A 7,298-nucleotide genomic window follows, 5' to 3' on the forward strand; every position below is an offset into this window, starting at 1 on the left:
AGAGGGAGAGGCAAATTATGAACAGAACTTTGAGATATCCTCTTTGTATACCCAGGCAAAAAGAGGCAAATCTGGTAAGGACTCAAAGTCAACCAATAAAAAATACTGTATATAGAATGTTGTCTGTTAGTAATATGTTAGTTTGTTTTAAAATAAGGGGGCACAATATGAGAGTTAAATTGCAAAAGGTTCTCTAGGTTACATTTAATCTATGAATGCAGATGGAACTTTATGGGTTTAAAATTTTCACATACTATCATGGAAATTGATTTTTTTCCAGAGAATTTATTCCCCCACAAATGATGCAGTTGAGTTTCTCATATTTAGGAAATTGCAGGAGTTAGCACTTCCAGAGTGCAATGAATAAGCCTTGCACTGGAAAAACCACCTTCATGATCATGGTTTCTCCCCTGCAAGGTAATATGAAAATTGATTTTATAATTTACAAATTATCAACAGATCCAAAATCAGTAATTGTTTGTCTTAGCTCTAACCAGAGTTTCTTTTACCTTTCCTGACTTCTACATGCTATTCTGTAAATGATAATATGTTATTAAAAATACAAGGAAGTATCATTTCCCCAGAAGCAGAAAGCCCCACCTGATATTAGGATACATTTCTCTTTTCAAGTTGAGTAAGAAAATTCTTGTTCAAAACATTCTAATAAGAGTGTCAGAGCAATAGTTCAATGTCACTTGCCTTGCATATGGCCACCTCAGGTTCAATCCCTGTCATTCTTTATGGTGTCCTGAGCACCTGAGGAGCTCAGTAATTCCTGAAGGAAAATCCAGAAATAGCCTATGAACATCAGCAGGTATGGTCCAAAATCAAGAACAAGACAAACAAAAACAAACAAACAAACAGACAAAGGCCCTAATGAAACCTACTCCTAGGCCTCTAATCTTTGAAAGCCCTTCCTGTGTTGTGGCAAGAATTCAGCTTTGTTGTCTTTTTTTTTCTCTCTCCCCTTACCAACCAGTTTTATGTGAACAGTATTTTATGTTGGCAAGTATCCAAAGACTCACCATAAATTTTGCTGTCTGTCTACAAGAAGATAACTTAACTGACTTCCTTGGTATAGCTAATTTGACTCAGCTTTGGGAATGACTGAGGGCCTGTAGATGTTGCTAACCTCTGAAGGATTTTCAACATAGAAATTTGAAATCCTACACCCCTGAGCCTTCTACATGTTAGTTACAGGCACAAGTCATAGAATGAAAGGTCTTGTGCCTCCCAAGCTTCTAATTTACCACAAGTGAGTGGCATGTTCACATAAAATTTATCTCAAGGATTTATAAGCAAGAGTGAAAGAAGCAGATTATTCTAGCCTCTTGATAACATTATTCATTGAAGACAGTGGGAAAATGGCATTACATGTTTGCCCAAATTTAAGTAGAAACAGCAGAAAGAACAAGAAGAATTTATTCAATATGCTGAAAATTTGATCTGTGGAAGCCCCAAATCATGCACTTCATTTGTACATTGTCTATAAGAGTACCACAAAAAAAATATGTTTATAGTAATTTGAGTGGAAAAGTTTTTGACTATGTTAATAAATGAACACTGTAGAAAAACAAGAATAACAGCAATTCTGGAATTAACGTGATTCTTTTTTTTTTTTAATTTCTTGGTGAGCCTGAATAATATAATAGCACAGCAGTAGTGCATTTGCCTTGCACTTGGCCGACCCGTGACGGGTCTGGGTTTGATTTCCGGCATCCTATAGTGTCCCTTGAGCCTGCCAGGAGTGATTTCTGAGTGCAGAGCCAGGAGTAACCCCTTGAGCTCTGCCAGTGTGGCCCACAAACCAAAAAAAAAATTTTTTACATGAAATTACAGTTTTTCATGACTAGGTTCCAGTTATACAATGTTTTAACACTAATACCTTCATTAGCGTTCAATTCTCTCCAACAATGACATTCATAATCACCATTTGCCTACCACCAGTCTGTTCTTACAAGAAGCTTTTAATTTAATATAATTTTCACAATGCTTTACATAATGTTACTATTAGAATTTCAGAACCTAACACTACCACCTTTCAGCACCACTCCCTCCTCTTGGTTGAACTTTTCTCCACCAAAGATGGTTTCTCCTACTTCCTCAACCCATCCTATCCTCCAGCCCCTCAAAGGATTTATTTTCTCATGTTCTCTGTTTCGATTTTCTTTGAGCATTTGTTATTTGCATAAGTAAATCTTAAATGTAATGTTGAAAAAAAAGAAAATCACAGAAAACACATCAATAGATAAAATTTTATATACTAAACAGCATTTGAAATTAAAAATATTTAACATATGGATTCACAGGTAAATATATGTAATGGAAGAAAGTAGGATGATAAACACAATTTATGTCCATAAACATTTGTCAGAGAAGGGAGTTATAGGAAGTCAGAAGGAATTGGGATTATGAAGATATTTTTAATATTTTATTTCCTAAACTGAATGACAGGACTATGGTAATTCATTAGCATTCTCTGACATATACATGTATACACTTTGTTCTTTTCATAGGAATGATATATGCCATGATATTTTTTAATGCTAGTGGGATGCTTCCATAATTTCTCATTGTGCTTTTTGTTTCATGTTGCTCATTTCGCTGTCACAAAATAATTTCTTGATATAAGTTAAAATATAGTTCTCTTTGATCTTCTAGCTATATTTTAAGCATGGATTTCACCTTTCATATAATTTATTACCCAATACAGATATTGCTGCTAGAGGTATGTGAAACACAATATTCAGTGAGGTCATTTTAGTCTATCTAAAAATCCATTCTCTTGCTTATTAGTTATGACAAACATGCTGAATTATTTCTGCAACAAATGAAAAAGATCTGTACAAGTTGACTTTATGCTTTTTTCATTGGTATTCCTTTATAATCATAGCATAAATAGGATAGGCCCCCTGAAAGTCATGGGATTTCTTGGGGGCATAATCAAATGTGTTATCTTTATATGTATATCTCCTTCTTGTCTTGCAACTGAAAAAAATGCAGAATTTTTAAAATAAAGATATTAGAATAACTTTTTTAAAATATCCATAAACATTGTCATTAAAAGCCTTGTAGATGGCGCTGGAGTGGTAAGGCGTCTGCATTGCCATTGCTAGCCTAGGATGGACCACAGTTCAATCCCTCGGCATCCCATATGGTCCCCCAAGCCAGGAGCGATTTCTGAGCACAGAGCCAGTAGTAACCACTGAGCATCACCAGGTGTGGCCAAAACGCGCGCACACACACACACACACACACACACACACACACACGCACGCACGCACGCACGCACGCACGCACGCACGCACGCACATGCACACATTAAAACAAAAACAGAAACTTGCAATCATGATTACTGTGCACAGTCCTTAAAACTACTGATACAATCCCACTACTATCATTATCTTTCTTTTTTAAAAAAATAATTGCTTTGTTTAATTAAGAACTGGTGATACAGAAATGTTCATAGTTAGGTTTCAAGCATACATTCAGTACACACACCAGTGCACTTGCCCACCACTAATGTCTCCCCATTTTCCTCCTACCTTCCCATCTTCATCTTTCTGCCTCTGTATGTGTGTTTCTCTCTTTCTGTCTCTCTCCTTTCTGACACTATGGTTTGGACTATTGTTAATGAGGGAGTGCTATGCATGTCACATTATCCTCTTTCAACACCCAATTCTTATCAGAGTGATAAATTCCATTGTGATCACTTCCCTGCTCTTATGCACTCACTGATCTTTTCTGTCAAGCTTTTTACCTTAGACTGGTCCTCTTGATTTTTAGGAGCATCTCTATTGTCCCTGGATAATATTAACACACTGTCTTAATTTTCCTTATATAAAACAATTGAAAGACAATATTCTATGTTTATCCCTTTGACTCATTTCACTCAGCACAATAATCTTCAGATCCATCCATATAGAGGCAAATTTCATGACTTCCCTTTCCTACCACCAGCATAGTATTCCATTGTGTAGATGTAACGAGATTCTTTCGACACTCATCTGTTGTGGGAAATGTGGTTGTTTCCAGATTCTGGCAATTGTAAATAGTGCTGCAATGAATATAAGACTGCAGAGGGCACTTTTTGTATTGTGTTTTTCTGTTCCTGAGGCATATCTCTAGGAGTGATATTGCTAGATATTATGGAAGATCAAGTTCCAGTTTTTTTGAACAACATTTATATTGTTTTCCAAAAGGTTGGACTAGACAGCATTCCTTTCTCCCCACATACATGCCAGCACTGGTTGTTCTTGTTCTTTGTGATGTGTGCCAGTTTCTGTGGTGCGAAATGATAAATCATTGCTCTTTTGATTTGCATTTCTTTGATGATTAGTGATGTGGAGCATTTTTTTTGTACCTTATTTTTTTTGTACCTTTTGACTCTGTATTTATTCTTTGAAGAAATGTCTGTTTATTTCTTCTCTCCAGTTTCAGATGGTTTAGATAATATTTTCTTGTTAAGTTCTGTAAGAACCTTGTATATCTTAGATATTAACCCCTTATCAGATCAATATTAGGTAAATGGATTCTCCATTCTGTGGTTAGCCTTTGTATCCTAGTCACTTTGTCTTGAAGTGCAGAAGTTTCTCAGTTTAATATATTTCCATTTGTTTATCTTTGTTTTCACTTACAGTGGTGTTTCCTCCTTGAAGATGTCATTAGTCTAAATGTTATGGAATGTTCTATTTAAGTTTTCTTCTATGTCCTTATGTTTATGGGTTTAATATTCATGTCTTTAATACATTTGTTTTGACCTTTATATATTGTGTTACAGGGAGGCATGAATTCACTTTTTGCATATATTTGACCAGTTATCCTGAGACCATTTATTGTAAAAGCTTTGTTTGCCTCATTTTGTATTTTTTGCCCATTTATAAAAGATTAATTGTTTCTTTCTACGGGTCAGTCTCTGAATTCTCAAGTCTATTCTATTGATTTGAGGAGGGGTTTGTCTTTATTTCAATGCCATGCTGGGTTTATTTTATTTTATTGAAATTGTTGTGATTTACTAAATTCATTCATAGTTTGGTTTCAGATATACAATGAATAAGTGCCAATCCCTCTATCAGTGTCAACCTCCCTTCATAAATATTCCAAGAATTGTATTTCATATAATCAACCTCTGCCCCCCAGATTGCCAGTATAGCAGGCAATAATTTAAAATTTATATTGTTAGAGTTTGGATTTCTCATTCCATTATTGATGGCTTTGGCTTGGATATTTAGTTCTGTCTTTTTTTTTTTTATCTCCACCAATGCACCTGAGAACATTTTGTTCCTGGCCCCCTACTTTCATATTTGTATTTCTCCTCCTCCATTCAGTTTCTTTTTTTCTCCTCACTATACTCTGAAGCCAAGGGTGTTTGAGACAACTCTCATATAGACCATTGCATTAATTTATGCAGTTATTCTAAATATTACCTTTTGTTGTTGTTTTTGTTGTTTCCAGGTTATACCCAGTGACATTCAGGGGTTACTCCTGGCTCTGCATTTAGAAATTTCTCTTGGCAGCCATGGGGGAAACATATGGGATGACAAGATACAAACCACCGTCTATCCTGAATTGGCTGCATGCAAGGCAAATGCCCTACCGCTGTGCTATACCTTCAGCCCTTAAACTTTTTTTGAAATACTTCATTTAACATAAAATCTTCCAGTTTCATCCATATTACAGCAAATTATGATTACATCATCATTCCTTACAGCTATGTAGTATTCCATTGTACCATGCCGTTTTAATGAATATTGCTTTATAGTGCAACTTAAAATTGGGGAAAGTGATGCCTCCCATCTTTTTTTCCTTTTTGGATTGCTTTACAATGCATGTTAGTTTATTGTTCCAAATAAATTTACCTTATTTATTTGAGTATGACGCGCAATTTTTTCTACTAAAAAAAGAAATCAAAGTTTGGGTGCGCGTTATTAATGAGGGCGGAGGTGGGTGCCAGTGGCAGTTGGTCCAATGAGGGCTCAGGCGAATTGTGAGTTCGCACTGCGCCTTTTCTGGGCTGCAGCTGCACATTGTACGCCATGGCGAAGGAAAACACAAACACACACACACACACACACACACACACACACACACACACATACACACATGCTCTGGCAGAAATTTGTCTTCTGGGACAAGGCGGCCAGGGCACAAAGGGGAGCTAAAATGCTTGGTGTGAAACAAAATTTTATACCGATTTTTAATCGAAAATTAAGGGTGCAGGTTATACATGGGTGTGCGTTATACTCGAATAAATACGGTAAGAAGTGCTTGATCCACTTCTTTGAAAGATGACTTGAGCATCCTTAGAGGGATTGCATTAAATCTGTACAAGCTTTTGGAAGTATTGCTATTTTAATCATGTTAGTCCTCCCAATCTATGAAAAGAATATATGTCTCCATTTCCTGTGTTCTCATTTCTTGAAATAGTGCTTTGTAGGTTACTTTACATAGGTCTTTTACATCTTTAGTTATTTTGACTCCAAGGTACTTGATTTTCTGTGACACAATTATAAATAGGATTATTTTGCAAATGTCTTTTTCTTCTGTTTAATTATTTGTACAGAGAAAAGCCACTAATTTTTTGCATGTTAATTTTGTAGGATGCCACTTTGCTATACAGATATATTGTTACTAGAACCTTTTTTTGATAATTTTTAGAATATTCTCAATATAATGCAATGTTATACACAGTGAGAGCGTTTGACTTTTTCCTTTTCTATCTGAATGCACTGATAACTTTTTCTTTTCTTTCGAAAGTACTTCTAGTACTATGTTGAATAGAAGTGGTGAGAGGGGGAAACCTTGACTTGTGCCAGACTTTAGAGGAAAGGCTTCTAGTTTGGGGCACATTGAATATATTTTCCATGGGCTGATGGGAAATGCCCTTGAATATAGAAAAAAGTTCCTTCCATTTTCATCTTGTTGAATTTTTTTTAATTTATTTAAACACCTTAATTACATACATGATTGTGTTTGGGTTTCAGTCATGTAAAGAACACCACCCATCACCAGTGCAACATTTCCATCACCAATGTCCCAAGTCTCCCTTCGCCACACCCGACCCCCGCCTGTACTCTAGACAGGCTCTCCATTTTCCTCATACATTCTCATTATTAGGACAGTTCAAAATGTAGTTATTTCCCTAACTAAACTCATCACTCTTTCTGGTGAGCTTCCTGAGGTGAGCTGGAACTTCCAGCTCTTTTCTCTTTTGTGTCTGAAAATTATTATTACAAGGGTGTCTTTCATTTTTCTTAAAACCCATAGATGAGTGAGACCATTCTGTGTTTTTCTCTCTC

The 7,298-nt window shown here is 35.9% G+C and overlaps 1 pseudogene; it reads right to left on the bottom strand.

The window, feature by feature from the left end:
- Positions 1 to 278: 278 nt before the first annotated feature.
- Positions 279 to 424, bottom strand: LOC126021321 (uncharacterized; annotated as a pseudogene).
- Positions 425 to 7,298: the final 6,874 nt, after the last annotated feature.

Source organism: Suncus etruscus, chromosome 10, assembly GCF_024139225.1.
Source record: "Suncus etruscus isolate mSunEtr1 chromosome 10, mSunEtr1.pri.cur, whole genome shotgun sequence".
Lineage (NCBI taxonomy): Eukaryota > Metazoa > Chordata > Mammalia > Eulipotyphla > Soricidae > Suncus > Suncus etruscus.